The sequence below is a fragment of the Leguminivora glycinivorella genome, chromosome 4, assembly GCF_023078275.1.
Source record: "Leguminivora glycinivorella isolate SPB_JAAS2020 chromosome 4, LegGlyc_1.1, whole genome shotgun sequence".
NCBI classification, from domain to species: Eukaryota; Metazoa; Arthropoda; class Insecta; order Lepidoptera; family Tortricidae; genus Leguminivora; species Leguminivora glycinivorella.
This window is the reverse complement of record NC_062974.1, coordinates 21,703,113-21,726,249: the sequence shown is the minus strand read 5'-3', so window position 1 is coordinate 21,726,249 and position 23,137 is coordinate 21,703,113. Positions and strand designations below refer to the sequence as shown.

General features: G+C 35.8%; 1 protein-coding gene across 10 annotated transcripts in view; it reads left to right on the top strand.

Annotated features, from left to right (window-relative positions):
* LOC125225041 (myocyte-specific enhancer factor 2) overlaps positions 1-23,137 on the top strand; it is an 82,947-nt gene that overhangs the window by 11,843 nt on the left and 47,967 nt on the right. The window contains exon 2 of one of the 10 annotated variants that reach the window (XM_048128533.1): positions 6,829-6,972. The exons of the other annotated variants lie outside the window; for them this stretch is intronic. The gene's annotated coding sequence lies outside the window, so the exon portion shown is untranslated. The remainder of the gene's footprint in view (positions 1-6,828; positions 6,973-23,137) is intronic. 10 annotated transcript variants of the gene reach the window in all.

Sequence of the window (23,137 nt, the reverse complement as noted above, 5' to 3'; positions counted from 1 at the left end):
TTGGTAAAAAAACAACAGTAGGTAAATGATTGAACGTAATTCACGAACGTCACTAACAGATTCCTATTTTGCTAAAAAAATATTTCCGCGTCTTTAGACATTCCGCTTCAATAAACGGTGTGCCTGTAATGGCTGTAATCATTGACATCGTGAAATTCTTTTTTATTATTTAAATATTATTTACTCTTCTTGCTTAAATTGCTGGCATTCGTGGATTCTTTTGTGGATTATTATTTTCTTTGATTGTTTACAAAAAATACTTAAATGTACATACGTCAATGTCAATGTCCTGTCTTTAGCAGACGTTTTTACAAAAATAACACGATTGCATATTTCTAAAACCAACGACATTATACAAAGTATCCATACTAATATTATAAATGGGAAAGTGTGTGTGTCTGTTTATTTGTCAGTCTTTCACGGCAAAACGGAGCGACTAATTGACGTGATTTTTTAAGTGGACATAGGTGAAGGGATGGAGAGTGATATAGGCTACTTTTTGTCTCTTTCTAACGCGAGCAAAAGCCGCGGGCAAAAGCTAATACCATATAGTAATTTCTCACATGATCAAGTGAAATGATATATCACTTAATAAAGGAACACAAACATCTAGAATCCAATAAAACAATACAGATAACGGTACGTCAATAATAACAATCAATTGCAAGTCAACGACACTCACGAACTAAACATTACTTATCAAGCACCATTACTCGTTGTAGTATTTTTAGCCTAGGCCAAACTAAAAATAGGACAGTTACGTATGTATTACTGAATTAATATTTCTAAAAACGGACAGACGGTCGCGATAACGGGCGATACCGCGTGACGTATGTATGTTAGATAGATCGTTCAGCAGCTATTGATTGCTTTAAATGTACTTTTAATGTTTTAATGATTATTAATAAATAATTATTATTTGCGGTGTGTTAAAAAGTAATTATGATGAGGAAAATCATTAGTTTTAACTGAGATAATAGGTTTAATTTACAAGGCTATTTTGACAACGCAAAACATTTTCTGAATTCCTCCTTATTAACTAGTCATTATTTTAAACTTAATACCTACTGAGAAAGTTAAGGATTTTTTTTTAGGTTTTGTGTAACCCTTGCGAAAAGGGGGTGAGATTCTATTATTATAATTATGTATATTGTAGATGAAAGTTATTAACACCTTTCAGTAGCTATTCAAAATTCATTTGTTTTTGTATAAATACAATTTTACGCCCACATATTTTGTGTGTGTACATGCCTACCTACGCACGTATGTAGGTACTTAATTAAACGGTAGCATGCGTTTGATGTATAAATAATTGACTCTTTTTAGGTTTATATTAAAAATAAAAGTTGTTTAAGGGGTATTTATGAGGTGGCATCAAATTATCTATCAATTTGTTTTGTAATTCTGATCTGTCACTGCTTTACAACTTCTAGTTCTTAAATTATTTTGGCAGTTTATTTTTACAAATAACTGATCTCAATTAACAATGAAACCTTTATCAGAGTTCAGTCTGTGTTCCTATGTTCCTAGTCCTCATTTCAGAATCATATAAATAACTGCAAAGCAAGTAATTAATCATAAAGATAAATTACAATTGTTATTTCCGCCACCAGCAAAAGGGTAATTAAAAATTTGAAAAAACTCCCGACCGCGACATAGTGGACCGATTTTCATGGAACATGGCTAAGAACACTCTCGACTAACAGCTTTCAGACAAAAAAAAACTAAATCCAAATCCGTTCATCCACTCGAGAGCTACGATGCCACAGACAGACACACACACCGACAGACAGACAGACAGACACGTCAAACTTATAATAGTTACCCCGTCGTTCTTGAGTCGGGGGTTAAAAACACATCGTGTCAATCTGCAAATACCGCATAACTATCTGAATGTATCGTAAATGTTTTTGATATGAGTTTCCAGTGGCTTTCCCGTCTTCGAGGTTGTAATTGCTCGGAGTTATTAAATCGACCATAAAACGGTTATCTAACGGTGTGTGCAGGTCAAGCGTACATAATCAACACTATCAGAAATCAATACCTCAAACAAAACTTACATACTCACTAGAAATTGATAATTTTGTCTTTGATTACCGGAGTAAGAGCCACTTGCTCCAGAGAGTCTAATAGGGGACTACTGCATTGACAATTATACGCATAAGTTTTTTTTTTCTATTCTAACTGTCAAAGAAAAACATTTGCGATCAGCGATATGTGATGGGGGCCATAGGCCATACACATGTTTGAAACAATTTCTCTTTAAATTGTTATGTAGGTTAGGTTTATTTATAACCCGGTCAGACATTTGTAATAATAAGGAACTTGAATGATAGAGTCAGCTTACTATTCGCTTAGCACTTTCTATGCAAAAAGGGTTATTACCTACCTAATTTCTGTGATTGACTTTACTGTCGACCAATTTCAGTCGTAAACCACTCTAGATCTCTGTCTTATTCACACCCTGCTCTGTTTAGGTACTATAGAAGTCACATTGATGTTTACTGTGCAAAGGTTCTACAGTGGCCAATATACGCCAAATTGGGACCGTAAGATTAATAGTTAAGTAAGACAATGGGTCAGAGAGCCTCACTTCAATTGAGGAGACTTACTCATAACGCTTATTTCGAGCACGATTTAGTAAGTGAGAATAAAAATAGATTCGGGATTCCAGACTATTTTAACGTTGTTGGCAAGTCATTCAGTAAGTAATTATCAAATAAGATAAGAAAACTTTTATTTAACTTTTTGACGACCAGAAACATCTGCAATCGATTCCACTAGGCTTAAAATAAATTTTTTCTACTCCCGAACTGTTATTCGTCATTTACAGGGTCGTGCACAGATCTTTAAAACCCTACATAAAGGTCTATTCTCCAAAGCCAGCAACCGCCGGCTTCCGCGCATGCGCGCAGTATCGAAAAAACTGAAAACGCATTGTTTGGCTCTGTAACCATGGCAACGACTTATAACGACACTGCGCGCGTGCGCGGGAAGATTTTGGGCAGCCGAACTGACACTGCAAACCTTTGCGTCAAAATACAGGAAACAGTGTGAATTTCACGAAAGTTATTCAAAAAAACTATTAAAAACTAAGTGCATGGTCGTAGAAAAAGTATTGTATGCAACGGTGTTTAACTGAGTCAAAAAATACTCGTGGCGTCTCAATAACAATTTTCGGCTTCGCCTCAAATTGTTACCCACGCCACTCGTCTTTTTTGACCTCCTTTAAACGCCTGTTGCATAAAATACTATAAAAGTGGAAAATTGCTGAGACCTCTGCACAAGTATGCTTCTAAGCGGTTATACATGTCTATGATTGGAATAGGTACTAAAAATACTAACGTGGAAATAAACGACTGACCTGATTTGTACCTACTTTAAGATCATATGATAGTTGCTGGCGACTTCCTTGCACAAACACGTCTGCATTGGGATACATCGAGGAAATGTCGCCAGCATCCTTGGTACAATACCGAACGGCTAATTTATATATATATATATAAATAATTTAAGCTTGTTATTCTTACTCTTATTTTCTAGTCAATATGTTCCTATAAACAAATATATTTAGCTCTAATACTAAGTACATACATACATACATATAATCACGCATGTATCCCATAAAGGGGGAGGCAGAGCACATGAACTACTAAGTTTCATTCAGTGCCACTCTTGGCAAAAAGGGGTTGAAAGAAATCCAAATTGTGACATTGCAGTGACAGGTTGCCAGCCTCTCACCTACGCCATAATTTAACCCATATCCCACAGTCGACTTCTACGACACCCACGGGAAGAAAGTCTTTCCAAATTTGCGGAATGCTCCATACAAACTTCTACCCCCCCCCCCCATTTTAGGGAAGTGGAGGGTCGAGGGAAAAAGTAGCCTATGTCCTAACTACATCTCTTTAACTATATCCTCTTAAAAAAGTACATGTCAATTCGTCGCTCCGTTTTGCCGTGAAAGACAGACAATCAAGCACACATACTTTCCCATCTAAATATTTAAAAGAAGAAACTGACTGACTGACATATCAACGCACATTCGAAACCGCTGGTTCTAGAGACTCCAAATTTGGCACGTAGGTTCCTTATAAGGTCTATAGAGGAGCACTAAGAAAAGATTTTTCAAAATCACTTCACACCTTAGGGGGTGAAATGGGGATCCAAAGTTTAACGTTTTAATAAGATTACTTTTAGAACTCGGGCGAAGCCGCGGGGAAAAGCTAGTTTATAATATTAGTATGTATGATTGTTTCTCCGCCAAAACATGAAGCTGTGCATGTCCATTATCTCAGCCTCTTACAACGAGTAAACATGACCTAACGATTATCGGACGACACCACTATCCGGGCCAGATAACTGCTCGAAACGGCACAATTATTGCACATTTTAAATAAGTATTGTTTTCACATTTATTTAGACACTCGATACTTGATTTGTTGTGTTTAAAATATCGATATAGGAACTGTCTAGGCGCTGTATACCACAGAATTATAGTTCAGCCAGAATTAGTAGTTAGGTCAAAAAGTGTGTCCACATGAGAGGGCATTGTTTGGGCTGGTGTCCCTCTCGCACTTAGTGACAATGTCAACACTATTCAGTGACGTCCTCACTGTCATACATTCGGGATACCAGTCAATATTCAAAGTTACTAAAAGGTTTTTTTTAATTAAGCAAATCTTTGATTTATTGGCATCAAAATAATTACATTGTAATTATTTGCCAATTCTTTAAAATATATCGAAACCCTAGTTTGAATATAATGCTAAAATAATGTAAGAAGTTATAAAGTCAGGTAATATACATACAAAAATACTACTACTATGGTAACCTCATTAACATTGGCTACACGTGCGAGAGGGACCAGCCCAAACAATGCCCTCTCATGTGGACCGTTTTCGCTAGTCCGATACGATCACCTTTCTGTCTCAGTGATAAGGTTGCAGGTCAAGAATTTTACTTCACGTAGGTTTAGGTTTATTAGGTTATTTCACTTCGCATTGAAGTAAAGCTAATAACGAAGTATGAAGAGAAACTAAAAATAACATGTAAGTATAAATAACAATCTGAAAATAGCAAGGTCAATAACTGTAAAGATAGTGATGATATTCGTGTGCGATGTTTAATAAGCCATCATAATTTTAAAGCATATACTTAGTAAGTAGATAAGTATAACCTAACGTTCTGTGTTGTAATGATCGAAGGTTTTTTTACTTACAAATGAATGAATATTTTTATTTCGTGTAACCATGGACACAATCTTTCTTCTTCTTCCTCCTACCCTTATACCACGTTATGTGGAGTCGGTCCTCACGTCTTCCCCTTCCATTCTCCTCTATCTTCTTTATCATATCCTCTTTCACACAATCCATCCATCGTTGTTTGGGTTTACCCCTTCCTCTCCGCGCGCCGCCCATCAACATTCATATCTAAAATTTTTTTGCCTATAATATGAGATTCATTCCTCATTACATGCCCGTACCACGCCAACCTGCCACTCCTCTTCTTTTTCGTTATATGTAGGCGCAACTTTCAAACTTCCTGGTGCCGTAGCCGAATGGCATTTTTTCGACGCGAAACGAGAACGAAACGCCACGAAAGGTAGTCTGGCTCTGTCGCGCCAATACACAAGAGCGATTGAGATATATATCTACGAGCGTTTCGTTTCGTGAGCGTTTGTGCCATTCGGCTACGCACCCAGATTCGATCCATTCTGGTCACTCCACACATCCATCTCAACATTCTCATTTCTGCTACATGCACTTTCCTTTCATCCTCCACCTTTGTCGCCCAGCATTCAGATCCATACAATGAAAACCTATGTACCTATGGTTTACATAATATACGTGTATTATTTAATAGTCGAGCTTACAAACGTATACCTTTATGCATTAATGGCAATCAGCGTATTTTTATATACTTTAACAAACTTATTTCATCTACAACTATATGTAACAAATATGGTCAGGAACTTTATTTACATATCTATACTGGGTACTGAAAGATCTCGAAAAAATCTTTTCCGTCCAAAGTTTTTCTTTCCTGTCTCAGAATTTCCCGGATGGAAAAGAAAGTTAGTGGCAACAAATCCTTTTAAAATGTAACTAGAACGAGCTCAAAAGTAAACTAAACTTCAAAGTTTGAATAAAAACACAGAACTTTCAGAAGTATTGTAGAATTTGAAGACCAGTCTGACCTAGTTGATATAGGGGGGCTCTGCCTGCTAAGCCGATGGGCATTGGGTCCAATTCCGGTACCTAAGGGCATTTATTTGAGTGATGAAGACAGATATGTGTTACTTTCTATTTATGTCACTTAGTACCCATATTGCAAGCTATGCGTAGTTAGTGGTCAGATCGATCTGTGTAAGATATCCCCAATGTGTTTATGAACCTATATGAATCTGAATAAGCAAGCGCACACGTGTACCAATAAAAGTAATAAGCCCCATTTTTCCGCCTAACCTGTTCGCAGGGTAGCGTGTCTGGTGAAACTGCCTCCTCTCACGATATATAAAGAATATGTATAAACCAAGAGATAACTCGCTCAGCCATAGTTTCTACCGCAGTATTTTGGTGGAACAAGCTTCATTTACATAAAAAACATATGTACCTACCCAGCTGCAAGGCAATCTTTTATCGTGCCTTCTTGTTTGCCTTTGTTTAGTTGTAAAGTAATCAATATTTTTTTTCATGGTGTATAAATCCATAATCTATTGATTAATTACAAATTATATGCAGTGTTTTCTTCATTGAACATACTTATATAGCTACTGGTATTTTGTTTATACTACGCACTAGATTTACAATCGAATCGTTGTTTCAGGTATGTTCTGATCCAATCCACGGAGTAACCCGACCAAAACCGCAAGCCACTTGTTGGATGCCGCTTCAGAAACAACCAAAGCCACCTATATTCAGTCGGGTTATAACAAATTTGGCAAAGTCGGTTGATGACGTCACGAGCTGCGTGAGTACCGCTTGGAACAATACTTATTTGTGCGTGTAACAATGTTCATTAAGTGACCCGTTAACACAATGTGCAAAGGTTGAAATACTTTTATGATAAACAAGGAATGTTCTTAAATTTTACACGGAATAATGCTTCAAAGCTAAAAATAATTTTGTCAATTGTGTGTGTTTCATTAACATTATTGGTAGCACGATATGATTATAAATAATGACATAGTGTATCTATGTATCTACCTAAGTATATTTCTACTGATTATGCAGTCCTAAAATGTGAAGCAAACAACAGTTTTGATAAAGAAGTAAACAAAGTAGTTAGTGTTATATAATTGTCTGCGTACACAACGATTAAAAGAAATAAAACGCAATTCGCTTTAATTATGCAAAAATACGGTTTGATTCTTTGTAATAGGTATGTACAGAACTCCTATCTTGTTAGAGCATGTTCAACATATAACAATAAATACTCAACATTTAATTTATTTAGTACAAAACTTGGTAAATTTGTTTCTATGGTAAAATCCAATACTAGTATTTAATTTCTCTAAATTATCATTTTTTTAAGTGTTAATCTGATGGATAAAATACGAGTACATCAAATCTATCTTGTTGCTTTACTTCGATGCTCATATGTTTTTGTCTCTTTATTCTTTTCATCACACTAATTGTTAATATACTTAGTAATAGTAATGATTAAAATTAAGTACCCTTTGAGCAATTCTGCTTTATTCCATTAGTGGAAACTGTTTTGGCTCATGTATTAGTCATGTAACCTATATTATGTAAAATTGTAAGTTGTTTGTTTCCCAATAAATATTAAAAAAAAAAATTAATAGTCACACACGGGTCGAACGCGATGCAATAATATTATTTTACATTTTTCTATCCTTTCGGCCAGATTGCACTGGCCGTGATGGCGGAAGACTTAAAAATGTGTACAAAACGCGAAAATTTAAAGTGTTATGTCTTTATATTAAGCTCTATTGCACCACGTTCCCATAAATATTAGAATCATAATTTCTTCATCGTCAAAAACTCCGCTCAAAAAGATTTTTATATGACCACGATTCCTTGAAATAACCTCGCGTGACTGCACTTGCCTCTGATTGATAGAATTTCAAATCAAATAAACATCAAATGTCGTATACATTGTCTCTGTCTTGAAGTATATTCGATGAATCGAATTTTGTAAATATTTCACTCCTGTCAGATCACTGAAAAGTTGTTCCGTTGTTCGTTGCGTTCGAATTTCGTTTTATTTCAACCCCTTAGGTTGTAACCACATCTATTCGCATTGATTTGCATCTTATGTATGCAAAATCGCTCGTTAGTATGATGATACCGATATAACTTCACCCTTATATCGCAATTTCGTCTTTCAACCCCTTAATTGTTAACAGTTGCACTGAAACTTAAGCAGTTTCATGTGCTCTGGTTACCCCTCTTGGGACTACAGGCGTGAGTGAAGTATGTGTTATCTTGAGTTAAAAATTTTCCATTTGTGGAAAATTACTCAAGATTTATGTTTAAGATAATGTTTCCGTACCTAACATGTTTTTAGTTTCAGTTTTTTATCGACCTTTTGCTTTGAGTATCCGTCATCCTCATACACTTGACCAACTTTAGGTATTGATCGTTTTAAAAACCTGCTGTCATTACTAATAACATTATAATTACTTGTTTGTATATCAGCAATCGAAATTATCTCATCATCGGACTACTATAGTAACGAAACGTAAACAATGTTTGTATAGATGTTACTATAGTTAAGATCCTTTAGGTAACTATGAGTTTTAGAATGTATTACTCTACAGTCACTCTATACAGTTACTCTACAGTTACTCTATAGTCTATGGGCATTTTCAGAAATTAGGACCCAAAATTAGTGACAGTTGATATCAAAAATTAACTCGATGTCAGTTTTGTGTTGTGACGACAATTAATAATAAAATTTGTCTAAAAAACAACTTTTTCATGTTCTGAATGTAGATTATTGCTTATAGTTAACACAAAAGCAATATTTTTATTGAAATTTCATGCTTAATTGTCGCCACAAAACTGACATCGAGTTAATTTTTGTTAACAACTTTCACTAATTTTCCGTAAACGTCACGGAGAACGTCAACGGTCTATCGAGTAAATTAAATAGGTATTCAAAAACATCAAAAACCTATAAAGTTTAAGAATAAAACGTACCTCGGAACTATCAAGAGAAATACGTTCGTCTAGATGCTGCTACACCTTTGGTAGATTCTTGTTAGGAACTGAGGCCAAATTGTCAAAACTGAGGTTCATAAAGCCTGTGTCGAGAGATGTCAGTCTAAGCACTGTGACGTCTGGGACTACACGTTTTACCACTGAATATGTACCTATATTAAAGTATATATTTACAAGTAAAAGTACGAGTAAGTAAGTGGTTTTATTTTGACAGTATATCTATATACTCGATCTTCTTTGCCCATGGTAGCGGCTAAGGTGATGTCAAAGCGTGTTAGCTAGTGCGTGGGTCTCCATGATATCATTAGGTATGCATTGGGTAACGTGTCTATTCGATTCCATCGTTAAATCGTCTTGCAATTCAATGCGTTTTGAACGCTGTAGATAATATTATTTATATGTGCGTTGAAATGGATTTTACGTGCAACTTTCGATAAAATATGTTTGCAATAAAACTTTAAATATTTTCTATCTAAAATAAAACTACATATTAGTTTAACTATTATTTATTTATTTATTTATTTATTAGTAAAAACATGTTTACATGACATTACAGTAAAACCAATTATAAGAGACTAGAGAGGTATAGGAAGTATAACCGAGCTGATAAGTTTCTATATTATTTAAACAAAGTAGTTATCATCTGTTGGTCTTGAGAATACAAGTTTTCGGTATTTACTAAAGTGATTTTTTTACTTCTTCAAAACTAAATTTAATTATCGTTGTATGTTAAACCTAAATTCAAAGTTGTAAAGGAGTGCATTTTATATCCTAGGACAATAAACTGGCACTTAAACGCAAGCATCAGAAACTTTATGGGAGTGAAAATGCAATTTTGCCAACTTTATTATTCTTTGAGGTGATAGGATTTAAAGTGTACTTTCTATAAAATAACTTATCTTTTGTGTAGAGGAGAATGGAAGAGGAAGACGTGTTGTACCGACCCCACATAACGTGGGATAAGGGTAGGAGGAAGAAGAAGAACTTATCTATTGTGTGTACAATCATACACACAGTCACGCCTGTATTCCATGCTGAGGTAGGCAGAGCACATGAAACTACTCAAGTTTCAGTGCCACTCTTGGCAATGAAGGGGTTGAAAACGAAATTGCGACATTGCAGTGGCAGGTTGCTACTGTTGCTAGTCCCTCGGGTACGCCACAATTTAACCCATATTCGTATCCCACAGTCTACTTCTACAACACCTACGGAAAGAAAGGGGGTGGTGAAAATCTTAACCCGTCACCACACGGGCAATCTCGTCAATCTTTCTTTATAAAATTGGTGTGACAAAGTTTCGGAAAATAGTTCTACAGATTAATTTCTACGATCTCGGTTTTAACGCTAAAATTACGATGTAAGTTATTTTATTATTTTAAATGCTTTGAAGTCATAGACTCATGTTAGTCCTAACACTCCCTTGATTACTATTTAAGCCTGCGCGCGAGTTGATTACTCGTTAATCCAACGCACTATGCAGAAGTCAGGCGCCAGCGCATCGCTTTCGCTCAACATATCCACGTATGTGCATTGAAAAACTCATTGGAGATTCCACCTAGTTGTCTTGTAATAAAGTTTATTATGTAACACATCTTCAGTGGCACGATAGGTTTTGTGAGTGTGGGAGGTCGGGACTGGTAATTTAGCGTCGTTGCTACTGTGTGGTGAACCGGGCCTAAGATCAGGGGTGGCACTGTTTTATAGGTATTTATTTATAATTAAGTTTTATGTAAATATATGCTGCTAGAATCGCGAAGCGAAGATTGAAGCGCTGCTGGCCTAGCGGTAAGAGCGTGCGACTTTCAATTCGGAAGTCGCGGGTTCGAACCCTGGCTCGTACCAATGAGTTTTTCGGAACTTATGTGCGAAATGTCATTCGATATTTGCCACTCGCTTTTCGGTGAAGGAAAACATCGTGAGGAAACCGGACTAATACCAATAAGGCCTAGTTACCCCTTGGGTTGGAAGGTCAGATGGCAGTCGCTTTCGTAAAACTAGTGCCTACGCCAAATCTTGGGATTAGTTTTCACAGCGGACCCCAGGCTCCCATGAGCCGCGGCAAACGCCGGGATAACGCAAGGAGGATGATGATGATGCTGCTAGAATACGATTAGAAATTATACGTGTATTGGGCACATGATAACATACCGCAAAAAAATGTCTGTGTGTTTTTTGTTCTTTCAGAGATTTTTTTTTTATTTTATTAATTAGGAAAACTTACAGCTTAAGTTACAAGATAGTTTATAACAAAAAAGTAAGCCAATAACAAGCTTCCGCAGGTAGAAAGTATAATGTCACATATTAATTAGTATTTACTAACTGTAGCTGTTCTTTACTCGCCTTTTGGCTCGTTTCATAAAACAACACTCGTGTTTTATGCATCTCATTATGAACCAGTCACATAAATAACCCTCAAAAGTGAAGTTATAATGTACATATTGTACATTACTTGAAAATGATATTGAATACAAAATCACCCAGTCTCCTAAGAATATTTATCCGTTTCAATGTATACACATATTAATATTATGTATGTATGTTATGAACTCCTGATTTTAATAACCCTTATCCTCCTTCCATCTCTCTAGTTGTTACTTTATAAGCACCCCTGTGGTTTTGGAAGGCAGACCATGATCTAGGCTGCAAACCTGTTCGCAGGCAATTAAGTGACACTACATACTATTAATAATATGTTATGAGGTGCGTTGGGGTTACTTAATTAAATTAAGAATATGGTGCAATAATATATAAAGCCAGAAGTGTGAAAAACTTTAGCAATCAGGGCTTTTCTTCTTAAAATTCGTCTTAATTGCTAGAGTAAAAAGTGGTTCTCGCTTTTATGAAATTTTCAATTATCAATATTACCCTAATTTCATTTTATTACTTTCTTTATAGGGTTCATTGTCATTTTATTAAGTAATCAAAATTAAAAGAGACGAGGAAAAATAATCCATTGAATATTGAAACTGAATTGAAATTTCTGAACCATAAAATCAACAGATAACTATTAGTACAAAAGAAAAATTAATGAATAAATTTGCGTAAATTATTAATGTTTAACAAAAACACCAATTAATAATTATACGTTTTTCGATAAAAGTACTTAAATGATACCAAACTTTTGCGTCTAGGATAGTGACAGGTGCAACTAAGCCGTTTATGGTATGTATCCCAATGCTTTCAAAAAACACCAAAAGGTACTTTATGATCCACGAAATAAGTCCGAATAAAACGCACTGAAACGGCGAGCTTACGTTCCCAGGATCGTCGCGTACTGCACGCCTGTTTTTTTTATTTTTTTTAAGACTCGTCTACAATGAGGCGATTCTGGTTTTGCAAGGCGACTCGCAATGTCGATATTCGATACAGCTTTTCGATTTAATCATCCGATTACACGGCGTTTATTCTGCTAGGTTTTATATTTGGCGGAAATATTGGCGTTAATTTACGCAAAACGCAGACGCTCTTACATTTTATAATTTTTAAACGTAGCCTGAGATCAGTGAGAATTTTATTTTGGTTAAGGTTTTTGTCTTAGAGGAACATCTAGCCCCACATCCTCTGACCCTAAATCAATTCCTTACTCTCAATTCGTAGTGCCAATCGCACCACTATTAATTAGGAGGTACATCTCAATTTACCTAAATTACGTTTTTAGACGAAAATTTTTGCATGTTTATTTATTTTATTGATGCATTTTTCTTTATTTTATGCATTTGCTCATTAATTGTATACGTTATTTATTTGAATTAACATTTAAGTACAATATTAACATTAAAAACCGGCCAGCACATGACCAGCTCTACATTAAACCTTATCCCTTGACAGTACTTCAACATTAAAGGGCCAATTGCCTTGGTTGTCCCAGCGAAGCTTAAACCTGCTGTTTCACAGCCTGAAGCGATGATTAAAAAGTGTAAACGCCCTCGAGACTAGGACAGCTTCTTGCGGCCTTGGCAGCGGCCATTTTTTGCCCGGTCAATGTTACCAACATGACTACATGCGAGTTTCGTTCAGTTTTTACGCAAGTCTATAAGCGGAGGTCCTTATAATTTTACAATAGGCGTAAGGACCCTTTCGCTAAGGAAAACCACATATAGCTGACAGAAATGATAATTCGTTGATTCGCGCCGAGTTTTTATCTTATTTCTGTTTGGTCTTGCAAGATAAGACGGACTCTAGATTATGGGACATGCGTGCAATAAATAGTTCGTTATCCGGAGATATCATTCTACTAACCGCGTTATACTTTATTTGATAACATTGCAATTAAAAGTATTTAAATTACGTCACTAGTTTGTACGAGTAAGAAGTCGCTTTATATTCTCAAGTTCCATTAATTCTACTAGTATAATATTGATTAAACAATAGGGAAATGTCTACGGTTTACTCATAGCTAATATATTTTATCTCTGCGAAAATATAAAAATCTGCAAGTTATCATGTTATCGATAATGATAAGGATACGTGTTCGCTCTTCCGAGGTGTTTATTAGGTATACATATTGATCTACATGGATTTGGCAGCAGCGCCGTTTCCCAATATTTGTTATCTGTATCACAGTCGAGAGGGCTCGGTAATCCGCCTCCTACTCGGGACGCCACGTAACCGATCCATAAACGAATTTCGCCAACAGAGCGTTAAGATTAAGCTAGATTTACTCGCTAGCTAATCCGGAACTGATCACTCTCTTAGCCGAAAACCGAACATGGATTGCTTGCTTCCTTATTCAACTAACTTACAATCAAAAGCCCTATTCAGTCTTTTCGTCGACACATCGTTAGCGCCATTCAAGGACAGAAACGATAACAACCACAAGGGCGTAGCCGTGCTACCCGCAAGGGACTCTCCCCAGGAAATCCCACCTTAAGATGTGGTGGTATGTGCCAGAGTTGGTCGTAGTGCGGGCGCGACTCTCACGCGGCAGATTGAATAAACTGCTTGACACAGATTCGCGTTTCGGGTCAGACGGGTGCCCGTGCCCAGTAAACAAATGCCCGTTACAACATCTCGCGATTGGGAGAAAGAATTCGGCCTTTGTTCTCCTGTCCGTGACGCAATACGTGAGATTTATTAGTTCGGATTTGCGGGCTGTTTAACTACTACAGTACTTACTGCTCTGTCATTACATTAATGTTTTAACGGTGCCTCCTTGGCATCAAAGCTTTGTTATTAATCGCAAATTAATTATACAGCTTAATACAACGACTGTTTCAATAGAACCGCAATCATTGTCATCGACAGCAAATCAATAATTTAAAAGCTCCAAAACCCATTGATCGAGCCCGGTTGGTGGCGAGGTCGAGTGAGCTATCGCTGTATGGAATTAGGAATAAATTAGTAACGAGTGGCGGTATATGAACAATGTAGGTTGTATATATACATCTACAGTCAAGGTGAGCGATGTAGCTCTGGAGAAATTTATAAAATTTAAAAGTTGAGGAATTTTACAGTTTTAAACCAGTTTAAAACTAGTGCTGCCTACCGATGCTATCGCGTTCAGCGTTGGCGCCATCTTGCGCGCCCATTAGCATGTGAAGAGGCGCTCCATCGGGTTACACTTTGCGTTGTAATCTCCAACAAAGGACTGACCTGACATCTTCTTATCTCCCACTTGCAACCGCACTCAATTCAAGCCAAAACATTTTTATTACTGAGTTATAAGATACACATTTCAATGCGGCTCGTTGACATGAATACACTTATTGGGTATTCAGAATCTGATATGTTCTTTCAATAGAGACAAAACTATAGGTTAAATGAATGAAACGTTGTTTGAAAACAATGGCTTCCCCGAAAGTTTTTGTTTGTATTGTCAGCTGTAATATTTTCCTTCTTTAGTTGACTCATTGCCAGTAAGTTTTATAATTAATGCGCAGTTTTCTTGTAGTCTAATGGAAATGGAAGCATATTTCTTTATTCGTTCCTCAGAATCTTAGTCTCAATGAATAAAATGAAGTGTACATGTAATTTGCCGAGTTGTCACATTCAGCTGTAAAGTATCAATAAAACATGTGACTGAAACGATTTCCTTTCTCAAGCTTTAAAATTCTCAAGTGTACACTGTAATTATTATATGTGAATTGTGAAGCCTGTGTGATCAAAACAGGCGAACCGTCTAAAAGAAAAATACAAATTAAAGAGCACATTGAGCTCCAAACAAAGGTATGATGTTTTATGCAAGAAGTTAAGGCATAAAACAAACGTCGCCGTCGATGTCGAAACGGGAGTCAGCAATTTCAAGTCACTACAGAAAACATAAAGCTAGCTTATTATTTTTTACAAAGGATACTGTCGATGTCACTAATAAATACTTTGTAAAATAATAAATATGGAACTTCACATTTATAACTACTTAATTTGTATTATTGCAATGTCATCAAATTGGTATTTATTGTACCTACTTATTTATTCAAATTTAAATCTGACCGCTTAAGAAAAAACTAATATGCGAGATTCGATTCCATAATAAATAATCATAATAATTAAATAAATAACCTTTCAATAAATTAGACAGATTCTATAGTATTACAGTGTACAAACTTAGTCGTTTTTACAAAGTATCCCTCGGAAGGACAGTCTTCAACAGAATGATATGATGTTGATGTCACGATCCTCAGCATTCAGAGAACGACTGAATAAGAAGAAAGTACGTTTTTTTTGAAGAAAAAAAGGCAAACTGTTAAACATTTGAAATAATTATATCTGAAGTTAAAAAACTGTTCCTTATTTACTAAATTAACAATTCCTTCCACATTAGTATTGTACCTCCATTACTGATATTATTACTGAAATTCAATTTCTCGAGCATGATTTATTACAAGTATCAAACGTAATTAAAACTTGTTAAGTATGTGTTACACGTGTTCCGACTTGTCAGAGGCAAACACACGAGATGGTACTAATTAATTAAATAATTACGGAGTTATTACTATGCTCCTTAAATTATCGCTCGGGTGCGAAAGATCACGTACACGAAATATTGGGAATCGATCTATCTATAGCAGCCTTTAAAGCTCCCGTCTTCGGACATGGCTGTCGGATCCATTACCATCTGCATCCAGTTCTCGCCAACTTGTTGGCAAATGTCATCCGTCGATCTCATTGGTGGCTTGCCACGACCGCGGGTGTTAGCGGGCTTCCACTCCGGAGTTTGAGGAATCGATAATATTAGAAAAAAAATTGGACAGTCGAATCAGTTTCTTTTGAACTCCCAAAATGTTGGATTTTAAGACATATTTTTTTAGGTAACTATTTCAGCATTTATAAAGTTTTCAGAATAATAAAAACTTGTACAATTAAAAACCTCCTGTGAAACTTTTGCTCCATGATGACCATTTTTCTTACTAAAACTTGACTTCGATAGGTTATTACAATTTCCTGTAGGTACGTTTTACCGACTTCTAGTAAACTAACCGCATTTATTTAGGTCAATAGAATAAATGGAGAACGTAAAAGCTTTGAGCTTGTATTAAATGTTATGATGTCTCCCGCCGCGTTTGTCTGTTTAAACTCGCTCGCCATAAATTTAAAAACTGCGGAACAGTTTTTCATGCGATTTTCATATTTCCATAGTAATGCTTGGGAAAGTTTTAGGTTTATAATTTGTAACGGCTTTGTGTAACTCAAAGAGCTGCAAATTTTGTTACCTGTTACGTTGTTAAAATATCAACATTATTTAAAGTACTTATATTGTGCAACGAGGGACGGATGTCAAATATTGCAAACAAGAGTAAAATACGGAGTTGAGTTTCATACAATACCAATTCAATTTCTTACGCCCCGAGTTGCACACAATATTTTTCATCACACTTGCAAAAAAATTAAAATCGATAAAAAGAGTCATGGTATGTATTAGGTACCTACTTGAAATCTCATAACTCTCTCGGGGGAACGTGTTTTTATAACTGCACATTATTTTTTCATAAAATTTCTAGCTAATTCTCTTTACCAATAATTCAAAAGAGATTATTGGATTTTTGGTGTCGGAGAAATTTTTCTTCTCGTCAGTATCTGATAATTTGATGAAGATTACTGTCAGCTTTTCAATTTCCTTGAGAAAATCAGATTATCTACAGGAATATTCCTTTCATTCTGTCTAATTATCTTTACCTTTATAATCTGTCTGATAATTGCCGTACCTACTTACAGAAATAGGATATTGTGAGTACCAGCATATAGACATCCGATACCTGACGTAAATTTGTTCTACAATTCTAACATACCTATGCTTAAAAATGGCATTTTAAAATGAAAAAAAAAAAGAAGTTGCCTCCATTTTTTTTTTACCTTGCCCGGGCAAGCAGAGTAAAGCAACATTCAACAAATTTGTGCGCCATTGTGAATGACACGACTAGACATAACCTAACCACAAAATTAAAATTAAAAAAACCTCCGACCGCGACATATAGTGGACCGAATTTCATGAAACATGGCTAAGAACACTTCTGACTAACTCAGCTTTCAAACAAAAAAACTAAATCGAAATTTGTTCATCCGTTCGGGAGCTACGATGCCACAGACAGACACACACACGGACAGACAGACAGACAAACAGACAGACAGACAGGCACGTCAAACTTATAAAGTCGTTTCTGCGTCGGTGGGTAAAAAATACAAACGAATAAAATTCAGCTTAATAATTACAATCGTACGATCGTTTTAAACGTGTGTTGAACACATGCACGTTCTGTTTGTGTTGACGGACGCACACATTTGCGGTTTTCATTATCAGCATTGAGCCGTGGCTGCCTGGATGACGTCATGCGCAATTGTCATCTCTGTCACGGCTAACAGCCGGCACTCGGTCACCGAACGCTTGACTCCTTAGAGCGTAAACCGCTTCTGTTTCAATTTATTTTGTCGTTGTCAACAGTGGATACAGTCAAGTGTAAAAATATGGGTGCGTACAACTTATCAAAAATATGTCCCATAGCACTTTATGTCGGCGGAATAAGGTCTCGGTACCTACATATTTTTGAGCGGATAAAATCGATACGTATTTTTGCACTTGACTGTACAATCTACATATACATATTTGAAATTAAGACGATACAGGAGGGGTCAATTCTCCATACAAACGCTCTCGACTTGAAGAAGCAATGATGTTTTTCATCACAGATTATTATTATTTTTATCTGTGTCGGACCGTTTTGATTTTTTTGATATTCTTATTTTTAAATACGCTAGAGTCCATCAAAATTTTCCAAAAATGGCCTTATTTATTATGGCGCAAAAAAGGTGTGGTATTCAAAATTGATAACAATTAGCCAAAAAAACTAAACGGTCCGACACAGATTATTTCATTGTTATTCAGATTCTTAAATTTTGTTACGATTGATTAAGTTTTGACGGAGGAAACAGTCGAGAGCGGAACCTCGATTTTAAAGATTTTTTCTCAATATCTTTTAACTGAGTTGTTCTGAATGGACATTTTTTTTTTCGATAAATCTAGTTAATAACACTAGTATATTTAACTAAAATTCCCAAATTGAAAGGGGGGCTCCTTTCCATTTTAACATTTTCGCTCCTGTAGCGTCTTAAAAACGAATTTTATTTATAATTCTACCTACTACTTAGTTTACGAGCATTTTTAGAATTTGGGACCCCCCAATTAACGTAAATTGTTAACAAAAATTAACTCACTGTCAGTTTTGTGACGATAATTAAGCATAAAATTTCATTAAAAATATTGTTTATGTGTTAATTATTTAAACTTTAAGCGATAGGTAATCTACATTCAGTATGTGAATAACCTAACCACAAAATTAAAATTTTGAAAAAACCCCCGACCGCGACCTAGTGGACCGATTTTCATGAAACATGGCTAAGAACACTCCCGACTAACTCAGCTTTCAGACAAAAAAAAAACTAAATCCAAATCGGTTCATCCGTTCGGGAGCTACGATGCCACAGACAGACACACACACAGACAGACAGACAAACAGACAGATAGACAAACACACACAGACAGACACGTCAAACTTATAACACTCCGTTGTTTTTGCGTCGGAGGTTAAAAAGTTTTTTATACAGATTTTATGCTTAATTGCCGTCACAAAACTGACAGCGTGTTAATTTTTGTTAACAATTTACGCTAATTGGGGAAAATAATTTCTGAAAATGCCCTTACATAACCTTTGTAGGCGTAAATTTTCTTTATTAAAAATGTTGTTAGCGCCACTTTAAAAGCAGCATGCTTCAAACTAAGAATGGCTTTGAACAAATAATGATCCACTTTTGTTTTCAATGAACTTGAAACACAACCACGCTGATGTCACGTTAGCGCGTAAAACGACTTTGAACTGTAGGTGCTTAGAGTTTTACAGACTTTTCTCAATTTTCCCGTGAAGAGCGGTTGACATTTCTGATTTCTGCGAACTCAAGGACGACACTCGATTCGAGTCTGAGGTCTTTCTCTGCGGGAAGTGACGCGGTCGTCGCTCGGCCGTGAGACCTTGCCCCCCTTCCCCCTCCCTCAGTGACGTCACGAACGCCATCTTGCTAGGACAAGAATGCGTTGCCTAGCAACGAAACGCGCTACGCAGCTCGGTGGAGTTGTTTTGCGATTTTTAAAGGAAAATTTGAATTGCGTAATACGTATGTTGAATTTTTGAATTTTAAAAGTAAGAGGTATTTTAAAGGTGTTTGCAAATATTTTATCAATAAGTAACACTTAATTAGAATTAATTTATAGTTTCATCTCCAACAAATCAAAATAATAAAATTATAAATCAGAATCAGCCTGCTCCTTATAGTTTTTTAATAATAATGTACTCGAAATTGAATTTTTGACTGAGAGGCAAAAGCGTTTGGATAAAATTATATGGGTATGTCAAAATATTTATTTATTAACATAAATTAAATATAACAAGATCATACCATCCCATACATTAATATGCGACCGCCTAAGACCGCGCTTACACTTCACCACACATAGATGGCGCCACAAAAAATATGTCTTGTAGCTTTCGATTATACTTGTAGATGGCGTTAAGTGTCACATTTGACATAGATTTACGGCTCGGAATTGACACTTAATGGCAATCTACAAATAATCGGTGGCAACAAGGCATTTTTTGTGGCGCCATCTATGTGTGGTGGAGTGTAAGCGCGTTCGTAAACGGTCGCATTTTAATGTATGGGATGGTATGATCTTGTTATATTTAATTTATGGTATTAATAATATCAATATACTTGTGACTGAAATTGGTTCAAATATTATGTATGAAAAATAACATAGGTTCACTTTCCGTATGCTCAATAAATTACAATGTAGCTGTGAGCATGTTAATAAATTTTACTCGATTTCAGTTGCAACCGAGTGTGGCGCGCCACGCCACCGCCACGCCGCCTGGGGCGCGTCTTGCGTCCTTCCTATACAAAATGTACTGAGGAGACGTTTTTTGAACTACATTCAGGCGGCGTGGCGGAGACGTCCGTTGCGCGCCCCAAGACACGCGACGCTTAAGTGGGAACGCTGCCTAAGACAGCTACTTTATCTAAACATCTCATTTCTAACAAGATATTTTTTCCAATTTGTTCTTATTTTTGCTTGCAAGCGCTTTTACGCGTTAAACACAATAGAAAAGTAAGACAGGTGTTTTAAAAACTATCTATTTGCCGAAAGTTATACTCTACCATTAGGGATAGATCAAACAAAACTGTTTCAGAACTCATGTCGTTATCCACATTAATTACAAAATGACGACAATCGGGCAATTCTAACTCGCATATTATATATTTAGGGCTAAATGATATCATTCATATATCGTACTTGCCCATGCCCGTATTGGTGCGGGCAAAACACACGATGACCAACATATTTCTTTCAGATATCATTTTCATAACAGTGTTAGTTCGAATTGGCTCATAAGTTTAAAACTAAAGTGATTACGGAACTAAATTATAGAGAACTATGGAACTAACTTATTATTTGGTTTCTGTGGCAAACGTTTTCCAATAAAAGTCTACATGGACTGTATAGCCTAAGACCGGTACGATATTTTTGAAAATAATTCTATAACAGTAGTTTTATTTCATATACAGCGCTTAATCGCAATTTAAAAAACCTATATTTTCGAATCCACCAATAGTTTGGAATGGAAGATAGTAAAAAAAACTACGCCTAGAAAATAAGCGTTTTCTTTCAGCAAAATACCTCACAGTAATTTAATGGTGGAAACATGTAGAAAAAAATCAGTTTTAAGGTTTACAACCCGAAGCCACCTAAATATATGACGGGAAATAAGACTATTTTTATTGATATAGAATTTTTGAATTTTGTCTAACGTGCTCTAGAGCTGATATAATAACAGATATTTTTAAGCAGAAATCAATAGCACATAATTTTTCAGATATTTAACATATAAAAACCACCAATATATTTATATGGAAATAAAAAAATCTAAATATTTGACCGGGAAAATTCGAAACAGATAATAGTACGAGGTTGACTTTTATTGTCCCTATTTAACAATATTAACAGCATGATAATCCACCCAATAAGTTTGACCTTTAATAAATACTTTAATTTATTTAATATATTTACATTTTTTGCGTGGTTTGGTTTGGACCTTAGTGTCTTACATTTAGGAATCCATATGGCAAACCACCACGCCGGTGGAGCTGGGCCGAGGGTAGGTGATGAGCCGTGTCGCATGCTTTTTATTCTGTTCTTCTATTACACATTAACGTAAATGAGGAGGCACACTGACATTTTACCCCGCCAGGCGGCGCCTATGCATGTCACTGTCATTCATATGTGAGAGAGAGAAAAAACATAATTATCAGCTTCTCGCTCTCACGTCTCACGGACTAATAGGGTGGCGCCATCTGTCATATCCTTTGAGTGTTCCTCCTCATTACATGCCTGTTTCTACATAAGTAATATTTTAAGTAGATTAAAAACAGACGTTTCCCACCGATAATAAAGTCCAAAGTAATTAAAAAAATTACACATTTATTTTAGGCATGCGATTTGACAGTCGTCGAAAAGAGTATATACTTGTCAGTACACACATCTATCTCACGTTTTTCTCTTCTACCATTTGACAGATCTCCGTCATCTTGTGAAATGTATTCTTCATAGTATTCTTCCATTCTTCAGAATCGTTGAAGCAACGCTTGTTACAAACACGCGAAAGCTATGCAAAGTCTAATTTCGACCCATATGTCACGGCCAGGTATAGCCCCGGCGATTATCGTTAGACTTACAAGCCACAGGTCACAAGTTCAAATCTCAGTCGTCGCATACGTTTTTACAGCTTTTTTAATTCATTTTTTAAGGTTTTATTTATGTTATAAGTTGATGAGTACAAGCTACTGCAATGACATTAAATACAAGGACGCACAATTCATAACAAAAATGTTTTAAAAATCTGGGTCTAAATTGCATTTATAACATTCTTGTTGATGCTAATAACGTTAACTTCTTATCTGCTTAGGAAAAAAATCGTTCATGCCATAACCAACATAGTGTATAAAGACCTAAGTATCAAAATTGCAAATGGAACTGCCACACACTAAAAACTCTTTATCAAAATACCTTTTGTCATAATATGCTCAAATGACTTATATGTCAAAATGAATTGCGAACGAATATTGAACGAATGGAGCCGCTACCAATATATAATAAGTATGTAGGTATTAGATATTTCCAATTTATTCCATAAATACGAGTATATAAATACCTAAAAAAGGACGCAATTTTACTTCTTCATTACATAAACTTTAAAAATACCCTACTGTATCATCTTTATCTTGGTCACTTGTACTCCGTTTATTACAATAAATGTATGTAATGTATGTATGTGTAAATTTCCTGAAATAATCGTCATATCTTGTTGTCACGAAGAAAAATTTACAAGGCTTCCAAGAATCTCGAGCTGGAAGGATACAAATTAAAATATTTTCTATGAAAATAATTAAATTCGACAGCAGACATGCCA